This window comes from Platichthys flesus, chromosome 1, assembly GCF_949316205.1.
Source record: "Platichthys flesus chromosome 1, fPlaFle2.1, whole genome shotgun sequence".
Classification (NCBI taxonomy): Eukaryota; Metazoa; Chordata; class Actinopteri; order Pleuronectiformes; family Pleuronectidae; genus Platichthys; species Platichthys flesus.
Window position 1 is genome coordinate 5,287,268 of NC_084945.1, and position 15,903 is coordinate 5,303,170.

Consider the following 15,903-nt stretch of genomic DNA (forward strand, 5'->3'; position numbering starts at 1 on the left):
AATACAAATCATGTTAAAGAATATAAAATGTGGTATTTGCATTTATTCTACAGTGGAGGATTCAAGAACGCTGCCCCTCACACTTTCATTCCCAGGAGAACAGACAGTTATTTCAGTACGTGGGACCGTGAAGTCACATCTCCTGAGATGTCATGAACTTCAATGGGACATTCAAAAGCTCCATCACAAACATGCTGCTGGCTGCAGTGAAAGAACACTACAGGACACTGAGCGCCCCAAACACTCTGACTACACTGAAATGTCCCCTAAGCAAAACGTCCTTTTTGTCCATTCTATCTTTTCAGCCACTGCGCCTCCTCCGCCCACCCCGGAGTCTCCGAGAGGCTTTTCATTATGGACACCACAAACCCTGCTGGAATTAGACAAGAGGAACCGACGTATTTAACCCTGTCTAGCTTCCCTGGCAAGTTCATATCACGTCGTGCTTTATTATAAGTAGCGAGAGCGGCGATGGAGTGAACGCGGTTGCCATTTCCCTTTTCCACAAGCATAAACGGTAGCTGTGCGTTGACAGGGATAGTTCCAACGCCAGAGTAAGTGCAATTGCTTCGTATTTGTCCTCATCCATTATTCAAGCGCTCCCACCCTAAGAGTCGCACTGTGGTATTGTTTAGATAAATAACACCAATTATCAGTTCTGCAGGGAAAGGGAGAGCTGGAAAAAAATAATTAAGGGGGTGTGAAGGTATTTTAATAATGCAGCGAACGGAGTGAAATAAGAGGCTGAATGTTAAATGCAGTTTAAAATATGCTTGCTCTCTTCCAAGAAAATGGCACGTCTCCGGGGGGGTGGGGGGCGAGAGCAGAAAGAGACAGAAAGAGAGGAAACAAGACAGAAGGGGAGAGAGGAAGACGCTATGTCAATGGTTCAGCTATTTAACTACTGGGAGGTAATTTCTCCACCTCACAGCTCCAAGTCCCTAGTGTGAGATCCAAAGAGAGAAGCTATGTAATGCACGGCCCATAATTCTGGCAACATGGCGGCTTGTCCTCTGTGCACCAAGTTCCCTTGAAAGGAAAAAACTATTACGGGAGAAACGCTGCAGAAAGTGACTGGATTTAAAGCATATTTTCCACTTTCACAGCAGGGAAGGAATGAAAGACAAGACAATACAAGTTGTGCAATTGTCTCCAGACTTATTCCCTGATGGAGAACACTAGAATAGAAAAAGAAGGATAAGTGCCCCCATTCAGTCTCAATGGTCAGAGCTGGGGTTTGGCCTCACATCTCTTTTTATCTTTCATCAGCAATGAGAAGACCAAATCCATTACGAGCAAAACCATGGAATTAATGCAGATGGTTTCATGTAGTCAAGGAAAGAGGATTTTATTTGATTAAAGAAGCTCAGTCCGATACCTTCCGTATCCTGAGCTCTCCCCTTCTGTGAAAAAAAGGAAAGTTTACTTAAAAGTTGTGTATTTTTTTTAGAAGTTCATGGTTCCTGTCAATCATGTTTCTTGGAGAGACATAGAATCTGATTCTGTAGGTCAGTCCTCTGACATAAATGAAAAAATAAACATAGGAGCAGGCCGAGAGAACCGCGAGAGGCAAATCTCTCAATGTAAGCAAATAAAATGTTCATGATACAAACTTTATTAGATCTGCTGACGCACAAGTGCTCAAAAAATGCAATATCTTATTTTAAATATCCCTTTAGGCAGAAGTGGACGTGAGACTCAAGTGAATAAACAGCAATAAGCAATAAAACATAACATCCGAACCCAGCACCACACGTTTTATAACTCTGACTGAGCCGTGAGTAGCTCGCAGCAGTAAGTGGGTGGTTTTAAATAAGACTGAGGTAAGCAGCTGATTTGAGGAAATCCATAATTTCAGCCCGGCGTGCAAACTGGGGCCGAATGTGACAAAACCAGGGAATTTATTTTACTGATGGTGCACATGACAGATGGAGAGAGACCAGAGTGGAGTAACAGTGGGGGGGATTCGTCACTCCTGCAGACCAGAGGCACCATGGGATGCTTAATCATCTTTGCTTTACGCTGGTGAAACAGTGGGTGTGCGGACTGGGCAGCGCTTCCAGGCCCCAGTCTGAACCTCTTTTCCAGTTTAAAAAAAGACCGTCTTCCGCCCACTTTCTGTCTGAGGACAACACTGAATTGGCCCAAAGGTCCTGCGGCAGCCAATCAAAGCCCAAACTGACGACTCTAGCAGCTTTGTTTTTTTATCCTAGTTGTCGGAGCGGAGGTGGGGGTGGGGGGGGCTAAGCGTCATCGCTGCTGTCTGACAAAATGGCGAACCATCTGCTTTCAGTTGCACATATAACATCCACTGTGAGGAGAGCAGGGCAGCGGATGCAGAATGGGCGAGGGGACGTTTTTTTCTTTTTCACAACATCCCCACATTATGCAGACAGGTAAACGCACAGGGCAACAGACATGACAGCAAACAATGATACAACTTCTTCAGGTCAAAGTCCAAACTCCAAGAAGGCTAGGATAAGGTAAAGTAGAACAATACTGTAAAGTCTGATCCCTGCTGGATTCACTGTGTGAAGACAAAACATGCATTGATGAAAAGAACATCAGCCAACCCAAATGTCCACATTGCTGCAGTCATTTTTGTGTTGTCATTTTTGTGGCATTTAGAGGAACCAGCAGTGAAATAAGCTTCACAATATACATTGATGTGAACCTTGCAGGGTCTAAGAAAGTATTTTAATTTCCTTGAAACTGGCTCATATAACTGTGAGGTAATAAGGTATAATGACAAAAATACCTAAATATGTATTCATTAGCTCAATATCGGAAATAACTACCAAGCAAAATTAAGGCTATGAACTTTCAACAAGGTAAGAAGGAGCTGAAGTTGTGTATCATAAAGTCGGTGTCTGCAGTTAATATTGAAACAATGAACTGTTTGTCAGGAAAGGGTGTGAGGACGATAATGAGCAAAGGCAAAGCAGGAGCGAGATAAGATTAACATCTCAGCAGGAAACAAGGATCTTTATCGACTGCATCTGAAGGAGACATATTCTGCTAATGTTTGAGTTACTGTTATTACCTGAAAAAGTTTACATTCAGAAAACGCATCACTTTCCTCAAACTCCTCAAAAGCTCCTCTTTTCAGCCTCGGCCTTCAGTCACTGGGTTTTAGCTTCTGTCATTTTGAGCCCAGACTGCTCTGATTGGCCAGTAGACCCACTCTGTTGTGATTGATCGTTAGGGGGCATGAAAGACTTGCCACTATGCGTGCATTACGCAAATGTTATATCAAAATGAAGCTGGATCATTATTATTATAACGATTGACAAGATGCTTCATTAGCGTAAGGAGCAGCGTATTCTGTGGGGGTAGAGGAACTTGCCCTAGCATGGACTTTTAACTTTACAGAAGTTTTACATACGAAGAAAAAACCTATATAAAACCCGATAGGAAAGCGAGATTGAAAAAAACATAATAATATGTTTCCTAAAGCATAATTTATTTTAGAGGAGGCAACAACTATCAACATGCTTCAACTTTTATGTCAAAGCTGATTTTACTTTTGACAACCAAAGGTTGAGAATTGCAGACCTGGAAAAGTTGACAGTGAACTAACTCCAGAACGAGCTGTGACATCAAGATGGATTCTATCAGGTCACATGTTCTCATACATCATCAGAGAGCACAGGAAATATCTGGAGCAGGACGTCTTGAGCAGAAGAAGATCAGATTGACTCTTCCACAATTCTGACTCTTACACTGAAACGTTCTTTTTTTGTCAAGATACACTAAGCACCACCAGAGTAAAATTAATTTCTCTTGTACTCTCAATGGTGAACACACAGATCCCTATGCCAGGATTCATTAGTGCTGTAACACTGCAGGCTTTAACAACACCGCTGCGGAGTTAAAGAAGGAAGGAGGTGTCAGAAACCACATTACAGTGAAGAGAGGTCTAATCCATTCAGGCCCCGCAGTGTGGCCCCCCCCCCGTTTGTCTTTGAGAAATAGGAACCTCCACAACGGGCAGCAAAAGAGAGCGGAGAGCAAGGGGCTAGAAAATGAGGTTGTCTGCTTGATAAGTATGAGCTGTTACCTCTGTCCCAAATCCACTTTGCTCAGCAGTCGTAAAAGGTTTTTGGAGCCCAGTTTAAGGTGGTGCCCTGATATGCTGCCATGCTCGCTCGCTCGCTCCCAGTAGCTCCCTCACTCTCAGACGAGAGAGGGAATAGAGACATGCAGGCTAGTGCTGGATTTTCCCTCCCTGATCCACTGCTAAAAGCAAGTTTCATACGTTCCAGGGCTTACTGTCAAGGTGAGGTGTGTGAAAATTCTGCTAATTTGTTCACAGGCTGTAGGCCACAACGCCGAGATCGCTTTGCTCGGGGGTTTGGGAAACCGTGAAAAGCAGATGTGTCAGTCGGGCCAAGTCCAGAGCAGCCAGTAAATTCACTTTGCTGACAAGGATCACTGCCGGCTTCAGAACCAGCACATCTACAGGCTACGACTCCTGCAGGAGAAATACTCCCAGAGAACAGAGATCCAGGTATTTCATTTGTTAGGAGTACCTGTCATTATGGCAGCTTTGCGTGTTTACCCTGAATCAAACAAAGCCGGTGAGTGAGTTTAGGTAGTATGCCTCAGTCCTGCCGTGCAAGATCTCCTCGATCTGGCTCTGGGAGAATGGAACCCACAACATTCCTGCCTACAGCCGGCTGTGTAAAAGCTGCTAATGCTAGGTGCAACAACCCAGAACAGCCAGTAAAGAAGAGTGAGTGGGAGCCTGCTCTCCAGACAAAGACCCCCTGTTCTCTCCTATTCTACCCTTGCCTCAGCAGGAAGCCTCCTCCCTCACTGCCTCGCCATCTGAGGGCAGCCATATTGACTACCCTCTTTATTGAGCTGCTCTTGAGACAGAGCAGACCTCTCTCAAAACCAATCACTTTCCAGCAACAGAGGCCCTTCTGTGGCTTGGACATCCTGAAGAGTAAACACACTCGATAGGCATTCACAACCGCTGCACCATGGTAATCACAGGCTAAATAGAGTCATATAGAAATCAATTATTGCTGTTGCGCGGATAGGAATATGATTTCCACACTGTGCGATGTATTCGTGTCACTGGATCCCGGAGCTTTGTGGCCTTTATGTGGAAACAATGAGCCGAGAGTACAAAATCATTAAGAGCACATGGAGGGTAAATTGAAACCTTTCACACAGGTAAAAATAGAGACGGGGGACGGCTCCTTGCAATGAAGCTCGGGAGCTTAATTCACCGAGCTGCCGCCTCACCGTTACCTCCATCCCTCTGCTGTTTGTCCTTCCACAGGGTTGTTTTAATGACACTAATGGAAACGGTTGTTTCTGCTTCCCTCCCACACGTCTCCCCCCCCTCCCACCTCTCTGCTCCTTCATCTTTATACCTCAATTCCCTCCTCCTCTGCAGACTCCCTCATCCACCTCCCGTCTCTACAAACTCCCTCCTAAAACCCATCTGTCACAAAAGAAACACCTCAGGGAAATAACAATTATCTAGAGACCAAATGTGGAGGGACTAGGTGTCTGGTGGGCTGCGGCTGACTTGCTTTATTTGAGGCATGTATCTGGGGAGGAAAAAGGGAAAATTGTCCCCTTTTTTTAATCAAAGGACAACTACAAATGTCCCTTGAAGGATTCGATTATGGAGGGCTTGCAAGTTAAGGTCAGTCGCTCACTTCCTTTCATTTTCTTAAAATTGACATTTGGACACTTGACTTGAAATCAATCAGAGCAGTGAAGATTTGAGTGGAGACAACAATTTCATTACCATACGAGAGCAGAGAAAAGGAGAAGGGGCCGGTTTCATTAAGATAGATGAAAGTAAAGTAAAGGCAAAACACCACAAGGACAAACTGAAGTAAAGGAGCGGCTGGGTGACACAGGAATTGATAGATTTTTTGCTCTTTTTCCAATCTTGAACAGAAATTTGTCAGAGTTGGTGTCGGCCACTCATAGTGTTCTTATACAAGCTAAATCCAGGAGCCATGCCGGGCATGCCTGAAGGGGGGTGGGGGCTTTGATAAGGGAGACCACAATCCACCAGTTTCTGGTATTCTCAGTGTTCGCCGCCGCAGCAGCTGATGAGAAGAAGAGTTGAGGCCAAGCCATAAAGGGGATAGACAAAATGATTGGGGCGCCTAGCGCACACTGGCTGTCCTGCACTGGCACCGACTCAACTGGCAGATTAAAAAGAGGAAAGGATCCAATTTTTTTCAGCTCGCAGTTCCTCTGTCATCCTGTCTGCCATTGTTAAAACTCTGGAGGCCCGGACAAAACATGACAGGGTCACAGGCAGAGCCGGGTCACTACCACAACAACCTCAGCTTCGGACGTACTGAATACTGTCATAAAAACGTCACTCTCACAAAACATATCGGTCTCCTTTTAATCAGATGAAGAAATGGATCCAACCCAAATGATTGGCTGGTTTATAGGATTAGCAAAGCTTTGAGTGCAAGTGTCCAGCAAAGTATTAAATTTGAAAAAGACCCGTAGAAAAAGAAGGAGCGATTCTTATTCTCATTCCGTGTGAGTTCCTGCCCCAGTATTTCGGAATGGTCACAAGCACTATAAGAGTAATTAGTGAGCACCTAATCCCTCGTTCCCAATAACCACACGCACTGACCCACATTTCCTTTTCTGCAGTGGGGAGGCTCAAGAAGACGGCTCACAGATGCCACTCACTGTCAACCTTGTCTTAGCTAGACGTCTGCATTGCTCTTCTTTTTTTACCGTTGCCCAGACATAATACGTGATACACAAATTTGTGATTTCATGGACTACACAATGATCAAATAAATTGGTGGCTTTCAGCATTGTATAGTGTTGGTTGAATCACAAGACCAAATAGGACAAAGGCTCCAACAATCACTGGCCTTTGCCTCCAGAAAAAAAAACCACAGTGCCCTTTAAATTCATGCCAAAATATGTTTTGTGTATTTTAATTGGTCAAAAGCCACCAAACCATGCCGGGGGATTCCAATTACAGCGACTGCTCCTGTTTTCCTAGCTTTGGCTTCGTCAGTCAAACTCATAGATTCCTTTTCCCCACGTCTCTGGTTGCAGTTTTAAAGAGCATGCTGAATGGTGAGCAGACAAACGGCTCCTCTGCAAAGTCGGGGAAATGGCCCCCCCGATGCTAAGTGATTCATGCTCTGCACTCATTAGTGTAGCATTCATTTTTCATCAATGTTTATTACAATTACGCTTGTTGTTGAAATATGCATGCTTGTATTCCTATGCCTGTGCATGTGAAGAGGGTGTTATCAAACTGCATTCTTAATAACGACATTAGCGACTTTAAAACTGGTCTTAATTAAACTTGATCCCACTGACAGTAATTGGGCTAAAGTAGGGGTTCTGTCCCTGCTCAAACATATCATTAAAACTGCAGTGATGGAAGATAAACATGCTTTTGTCTATGGAAAATGTATCATCTATCCAAACATGGAGGAAGAACTGAATAAACTATCATCTTTCCAAATTCTAAATCCGCTTAGTAAAGTGAGAAACATAAATACATAAAGGAACTTAATTAGTAAATAAACAAAGTGAGGCCCACCCGTATGTTAAAATAAATAGACACCAAGAAATGGAAAAATAACACTTGATACAGGATGGAACTCCGACAGAGCAAGTGTTTGAAAGGAAGACGGAGATCCAGCAGGGATGAGTACACGGGGGGGGGGGGGGGGGGGGGGGGGGCCTCTCTCACCTCCCCTGGTTGGGATAATTAGCAAGCACTGATTGAGGCTCAAATTCCCCTTCTTATCATTTGCCCCATGGGCCGGCGATGAAGGATTGGCCCTCTGAGACGACAGCGGCGCAGACGGGCATGCTGGGAGCACTGGGCGCGCTGGTTAAGAGACTGGGCGAGGGTGCAGTGCGGGAGGACAACAAAGACAACGTCTCACGCTGCATAATTTGGAGGCGAAGCAGCGAGGAACAGCATGTTACCTGGGTTAACCGGTCACCCGCAGAACAGTCAGAGTAAAGGTCAACAGCATCACTTAATGTCAGGATCTGAAAATTGGGCTAACCTTTTCTGGATTGCTGGAGAATGTCTGCCAAAAAAATAAAATATGGTGGTAGATGCCCGCAGCTGCTGGTTTTGAGTATAAAAACTGCTCTTTAAGATGAATTCTCAAGCGGAGACGCTGAGTCAAATTGCACACTTATAATGCTGCCGGAGAAAGAATGAAAAACACAAAGCGAGAGTCAAGCAGCTTGAACTTTTGGGCTGAAGTCACTAAAGATGATGAAGAATGGAAACACACATGTCTCCTTCACTTCACAAATCCAGCAGAACGTGGGAGTCATTTCAGAATATGGCCCGGTGAGAGAGAGAAAGCTGCTTTGGGTGGCGGAGGCAAAGACAGATATAGTATCTGAAGATATCCATATCACACAGCCATAAAACCCATATCGCTAACGTATGGCACAAATGCCCAGATCCGCTCTAGATTTTGTGATTTAGAAGTTTTTTACGATTAGCTCTGCCGCGCGAGGACGAATTATCTGCCGTGATCGTAAGAAAATCAGCGAGGGGTTGGCGAACATGGCCGGGAAGTGTAGTCGGGCAGATTGAGCCGAATTTCCTCCTTTCTCCTCGAAACAACAAAAATACCAGATAGTCATCTGAGACAGGAAAGACCATTTATCTTGCCCCCCCCTCCATCCCATTCCAACTAACCCTGATACCAAAGAAAATCATGAGGCTGTAATGAGATATCCTAAAAATTTTTAATGAAACACAATATTGCATTCTCTTGCCCCTGTTTTCTTTGTTTTTGCTATCACACTCAGTCACACAAACACATACACACAGAAAAGGAGGGGTGGGGGGGTGGGGGGGGGGGATCAATACAATCCAGTATGCCTCGCAAAGTCAAACACCCGGCAATTTATCGGCATCGGATTTCAAAGTCAGGGTCTTTGGCTATTTTTACCTTGACTGCTGTCATATTGTCATTGTGCAGTTTTTTTTAGGAGGGGGGGGGGGGAATGGTTGTGTACATAACAACTTCCCACACAGATTGGTAAAGTGTTGCCAATCTGCCTCTGATAAGCTTGATGCCAATTACCAGCCCCGGACACGAAAACATTTCAAAACTATCTCCATCTCTCCCCTTGTTAAGATAAGCATCTGCATGCAAATTACAACCAGGATGCCGAGTCACAGCATCCCCCTTTTAGATTCCCAGTGAACATTTACTGGACTATTACGCTGGACAATTACTGTCATATAAACATAAAGGATATGATTATTTCCTCGGGAAAAATCCCCACGGCCTTGACACTGCCTCTGGTTTGCATCCTCTCCCTCACAAATGACTCCATAACAGTTTCTCTCCGTGCATTCTGGACAATAATCGCAACAAACAGCCTTTAATCACGGACGCCACGGCTACTAAGGAAAACGCACACGTTTACAGAGAATATATATATTCCTTTCAGAGTGAGTTGTTTGTGGCTTGAAGGTGTCCGGCGAGGAGGAGCTGTTAGCGGGCGGCTGATAAAAGAGCAGCCAGTCGCTGCGTGTTCACAGCGATTTGGAGGAAACCATTTAACACTGAAGAGATCAAAGCCTTCAAACCAACACGAGAGGAGAGAGACTCAATTACTGTTGTAGTTGGAACCGGATGTTACCCCCCCCCCCCCCAAAAAAAAGAAAACTTAAAGTAACAAAGCATCCAGGGCAATACACACAGAAGCAGGAGCTCAGGAGGGAATGGAATCTGAAGTCAGTGCAGTAAGTTAAAGGGGTTACAAGGGGTTAGGTGCCTGCACCCAGGGCAGAGTGGGATAAGAAAATGAAGAGGCTGTGTGAGGCATAAAGGGAGAACTGTCAGATGGTACTACTGTAGTGCACAAGCCTGTCAGGCTCCCTTTGAAGACATGAAAACATCTCTTTTTTTCCTGGATTGAAGAACTGTATTTGAGCAGCGCTTCCCTGTCAGTCCACAGATATTTAGGTTACATCCATAACTTTATGTTTTCAACCCTTTTCGATATGTTGTAGAAGCTTTGTATTCATCCATAGTTTTTATTGTTATGTCGTTTTGTAATATTTCTATGTCCAACATTTCCTATTGTGTTATACACAGTGTGTACATAATGCAAATAGCACAGGACCATTTGCGTGCCAGTGAAAAGAGGAACAGTTTCCTCTGCAGGTGGTTGCTTAGTTTCACCAAATACTACTGACCAAGACAAAATGCCATTTAGCTTTTTGTGTACCTGTAGTCGAGTCGTGACTGATAAGAACCAATCAGGACGCAAATGCTGATGATTGTGTAATCGTCCCCAAACATCTCTGTTCTGGACACTCACGCTAACAGTGATTCCAAATGTCTCAGTTTTACATGCTTTGAAAATACAAAGTCATGTGAACGCCACAGCGATTTAAAACTAAATCAGAGTTGTATGGTGTTAAAGAGTATTTTCTAATGGATGAAGGGCAGAAAAAAGGTGATTCAACCTGATCTCTATCCACACACACTCACACAGAGCAGAGCCGATCCTGTACCAATATTTGAAATGTGTTTGGAAATGAGCTAAAGGCCCTTTTTCGCCCGATGGTGCTCAGGTAGCTGGTGTGTAAAAGTCAGGTTAAGCTGCCAGAGTCTGAGTCAAGGGCAGAGTGATTTGCAGGGAGCCATTTGTGCTGATCTGTGGATCCTTCCTCCTGCCTCGTTCTTTTAAGACCCTCTCTTGTTATATTCTGCTAGCGTCATAAAAACCGTACATTTGGCACTTTTTTACACAGCTCCTGTTCAACCATTACGCTTCTTTGTTTGCACTTTTGTTCCACTGCGACCAGCTATTCTCCTCCTCCGCGCTCCACCACCGACTGGGAGACCAGTGCCGGTCTCTCAGGGTGTAACTACAACACAAAAGCAGCTCGGAGAACAATGTGGCATGGTGGTTATGAAAGAGAGAGGAAGTATATCATAAATATGACCCATTACAAACACATCGCGCCCCCCCACATCCAAACAAAACCAGCCTTCTTGGTCACGGACACTGGGTTTGACATTAATACATTCATGTGACCTGTGTTGATATTCACATAAGGCCCCATTCTTTCCTTCCCCCTGCTCAGCAGAGACTGAACCCTCATTATGGAGCGAGCTTATCTCTGCTCTCAGGGCTGTCGGCTCGGACAGCACTCGGCTCCCGGGCTGCTGCAGATGCTTATGTGGATCATATTGCAGGTGAGGAGGAGGCGCAGTGATGTGGCAACAAGGCCCAAGTAATGGCTTCTTTTTTCTTTTTATTGTTGTGCAGTCAAGGCATGAGAGAGAAGGGAAGACCCAGCAGGACGGAGGTGAACGTCACTCAGTGAGCCGGTGTGAGCGTGTCAAAGAAAGGAGGGAGAGGATAATCAACACATTTATTTTCATGGCAGGAAAAGAAGCCTCGTGTCGCAGCAGCAACAAAAGGAAGGAGCGACTGAATCCCAGGGAGCATTACTCACCCGTCCAATCAGTTTTCTAACAATATCACCAGATACAATAAATGCTGTGTTTTCATTCTTTATGCAATTACAGACAAAATGCTTATGAACGGGGGAAGGTAGATGGATTTGTGGGGACGTATATCAGGCAGGGAAAAAAATCTTAATATGGATTTAGATATTTGGGGGGAAATTGCGACAGATATACAACAGAATATATGGAACAGGAACAAATGTGCAGACTTCTTGATTGTTTCTTATCTTTGCATATCAGCTAACATAAACTCAGATACAGATACGTAGGTGAAAGGCTTGTATACTATCAAACAACCTATGAATCAGTTGGTTGAAGACATTAAAAAAGGAAAAAGCAGAATTTGAATTGAGCTGAAAAATGTCCCCTTGTTGTAAATATTGATTGAAATGATTATTTAGGACGTAGGCACTGGTTAAGCCAAGTAAAGCTGCAGGCATTTACACTGTAAGGTAAAACTGTGTCCCTGCGTGGGCCCACTTAAGGACGTCAGAATGCAAATAACAGAAAGACATGAATTGTGTCTGTGGCGTTTGCTCATTTGAAGCGAGTAAAGCACATTATCAGAATCAATTTGGCAGCTGACGGCCCGGTTCTATCTGTGCTGCATCTTCCAGTCACCGAGTTAAGATAGATGAATCCCATTTCCTGCTCGCTGACAAATTGCATCTTTGGCGCCATTGTGTGATGTGATCGCATGCATGTGTGCCGGTGTGCGTGTGCATATAACCGACGTCACAAAAGCAAGAGATTCAGCCCCTCAAAAGGGAGACAACACCACCCCCCCCTCTCTCCTCCACCTCTCCGTCTCCCATCCATCTGTCCCCCTCACAATAAAAACACAGGAAGCAGAGAGCGTGAGCACTTGACACAGACTTCTCCTGTGGCAGATCTGATCAGAGCGCAGCTGAAATTCCCTCTTATCTGTCAGCCAAGGTGTGTAAACAGTCGGCCGCCGAGCGTGACCGGCTTGTGCGCGAGTGTTTACAGAGTGTCATCGACCCATCAGCGGGTGGAATCCTCTTCCAGGGCCAATCTGGTTCAAGTCATCCACCCTCACCACCACCAGTCCCCTACTTCTGAAACCCTTTAACCGATAATACATGGGTGAAGTTTCATCACTATTGGCTCGAATGAGGCTGGTGGAATCTGCTTTCAGACCGACACTTTATCAATCTCATCAGTGAGGCCTCCATCAAAGGGGCATAAAGAAAAAAGAAGATAAGAGGCTGTAGTATTTAATATGCTACATGTATAGCGGCCATAAATTATTCACCCAAGAGGTATCGGACAGCCCCCCCGGGCGCGCGATTCGCTGAGGCAACACTTCTCTGTCATGTTGACGCCGCCTTGACAGTTGACTCACGGATAAAAATCTGCACTCTGACATCTGTTGTGAAAACTTCGGTGAGAATACACTTATGATGTGTGTGTGTGTATGTGTGTGTGTGTGTTCTGCTCCAGGTATTGACCCACACAGCACATCCCTCCCACAACAACAAATCATTGAGAAACAATTTCTTTAACCCACAATCCTGATGTATAACGAGGATTGTTTCTGTGAGTGTGTGTCTGTAAGAGTGTGTGCGTCTGTATATCCACGCCTCAGCCGAACCAAGCTGCTCAGTAAATAAGCGGCTGAGTGGCAGCAACTGATGAGCAGTAATGATTTGTGTGCGGTGCAGTCTTTCCCCATGAGGGTTTCATGCACACCCCACCCACCCACACACACACCCCCAGACACACACACACACACCAGACCAAGGTAGGAGCTGCAGCCAGAGGGACACTCTGGCCCTGAACCCATCTAATCCCCGACATAAGAATAAGGCCCCTGTGAATGTGTGTGTATTTTTTAATGGAGCATGCAGCATCACCCCCATGAATGTATAAATACACAAGTAGCTGCTGTCCCTGGTCGTCAGTATGTATGTGTGTGTGTGTGTGTGTGTGTGTGTGTGTGTGTGTGTGTCTGTGTGCATATGAGTAAGTGTATGCGCGGCTGACAGAGGTTAAAGTGAGAACACATCTGCTGGGACATGTTTGTTTTCGCTGATGCAGATCAGCCATTAGCAACGACGACTGGCACAAATCAACCTGTAAACCAGCCTTAAAGATATTCACTTAAATTTAGGCTAAAGTTCGTCCGCCGCTAAAGGACGCAATGTGGCCGACACGGCGGCTGCAAACAGAGAGAGTCAATTTACACCCGTGCTGCAGTCACTTCCAGCCTAATCTGCCCTGATCAAACAATTTGCCGTCTTCGCAGGCCGGGGGAGAAGCCACGCTACAGTATGCACGACTTTAAGCTCTAGGAAAACAAAAATACTATTAGCCACCACAAATAGTTTTCATATTTAATAGCCTCTCTTCTACACCGGAGTGCTTCTCACTGGGTTCCCTTGTCCGCTCCATCACGTCTGAGTGTTTGGTTAAATTATTAATGTTGCCCTTACAGGAGGCCGGTTGGCCAGGAGGCTCGTGTTGGTATGTAGTACGCGAGGCCACTCCAGCCCTTGTTTACATGCTTGTGGGGATTGTGATTGAGTGTTCACGTGCTAATCGGCCCGCAGTGATGTCAGTTGTGCCGACAAGGTTGCCGACAAGGTTGCCGTGGATTTACCGGCGTACCCCGAGCATTTAATATTCACACGTTTTCCTGTATATAAACACAATTCAGGCGTAAATCCACACTGACACAAGTGGATTCGTGGAAAATTCATGGCTGTGATTAAACCCGAGCGCTGCGGTGGAGCGATACAAGGAGCGGCCTGCCCATTTGGAATTAGCTCAGAACAAGGAGCATAGTTATCTTCACAGGCAGGTAAACGGCTCCGACGGCTGTGCCACCCGGTTCTGGGTTAGTCAGACGAGAGGAGACACAAGAGAAGAAGGCAAACGTGGAGGAAACCAAGCTACGCTGAGGAGAACTGACGCGCCCCAGTTCACCTTTCCATTCCACTCATCCATTACAATGGAACGTTAATGATTCTCTTCCTCCATCGATACTGAGCTCTCATTGGCCGAGACTTACATTACTGGTTTTCAATTACTCGTCATTTTCCGCTGACAATTCCCTACCTTTGTTTTAAATCTGAATGTTGCTGCAACTTCTTAACATTATTATGAAGAAAGGCGTGAAACCATCTATTCAGCTTTTTGAACACACAAAGGATTTATAAAAAAAAAAGACACTGGTATCCATCAACTTGTTTTTTTTGTCCTTCTGTCATTTTCACATCAAAACATTTTGTCGTGTTTTGAATCCATTGGTTTGTGTAGCCAGTTACCACAATAAAATAAGCAGGAGTCTTGTTTTACTCTTCATAATGTGAGAGCTTTACCTCCCACAGGGTTCAAAGATACCGTGCAGTCAAATTTAAATTCAGGAAAGAGGTTTCTAACAATCTGCACGCCTTTTCAGTTTTCATGAAGGCAGATGCTTCAAAAATTACACTGCAGAGCCATACATACTGTACATCAACACAACTACACGTGTGTGTGTGTGTGTGTGCGTAACAAGTGTTGATAGTTGCACAGCACCTCAGGGTGTTTATAAGACACTGTACGGCAGTAAAACCAGGTGAATGTTAGTGTCTGTGCATCGTTGTCATGCTCAGGGAGACACTTTGTGCACACAGCAAGAAGAGACGACCGGGCAGAGGGCAAACTTAAAGACAGGCTATGGACTCATGTGTAATTTTTTCCATTCGCAATTTAGTCCCGATGTTTGATTGGGCAGGCAAGACACACCCCAGCCCCCAGCCCTCGCCGGCCTGGTCTCCATGCTGCACTCAAAGAAAGGAGAGAATGTCAGGGCAGTGGAAAAAAGGGGATTTTAATGGCTTCGTTTGACTCCTGACAGGACTCTGGTTTGACTCCAACTCCGACTCCGCCTTTGATGGGTGGTAGGGATCCAGGGGGCACCTTTGTTCAAGCGCTTAGGCTCCAGCACTTAAGAGAAAAGTGAAACTATGAGAGTAATTTGAGTAATTTGGCAACGCAGTGCGTGTGTGTTTGAGTAGATGTGTAAGTGTTGTAAGATGGGGAGGGTGGCGGCACGGGAACTACTTTTATCCACATCCATTTGGTTTCCTGTCATGAGCAGCGACAGCACAAAGGGGTAATGGAAGACCCGCTCCGACGGGGGGGATTATGGAAATGGGCACCTGAGCATAACGGTGCAAAGCTAACTGTCGCTGTCGTTACCCTGCACCAAAAAAAAAAAAACTCTATTACACCAACGTGCAGAGAAAATAATGAAAACCTGTGAGAAAAAAACAAAACAAAAAAGACAAACTGTGACAAACATCACCTGGAGGCACGGAGCGTTTCACTCTCTTTCGACACACGAACCTGTTTGTACACGCCTCTGGAACTGCGATAATTAGCTCTGACGCTCAATCTA

General features: G+C 45.2%; 1 protein-coding gene across 7 annotated transcripts in view; it reads right to left on the reverse strand.

Annotated features, from left to right (window-relative positions):
- The window catches only part of neo1a (neogenin 1a), a 156,748-nt gene that overhangs the window by 100,651 nt on the left and 40,194 nt on the right, over positions 1-15,903 (reverse strand). The window lies entirely within an intron of this gene.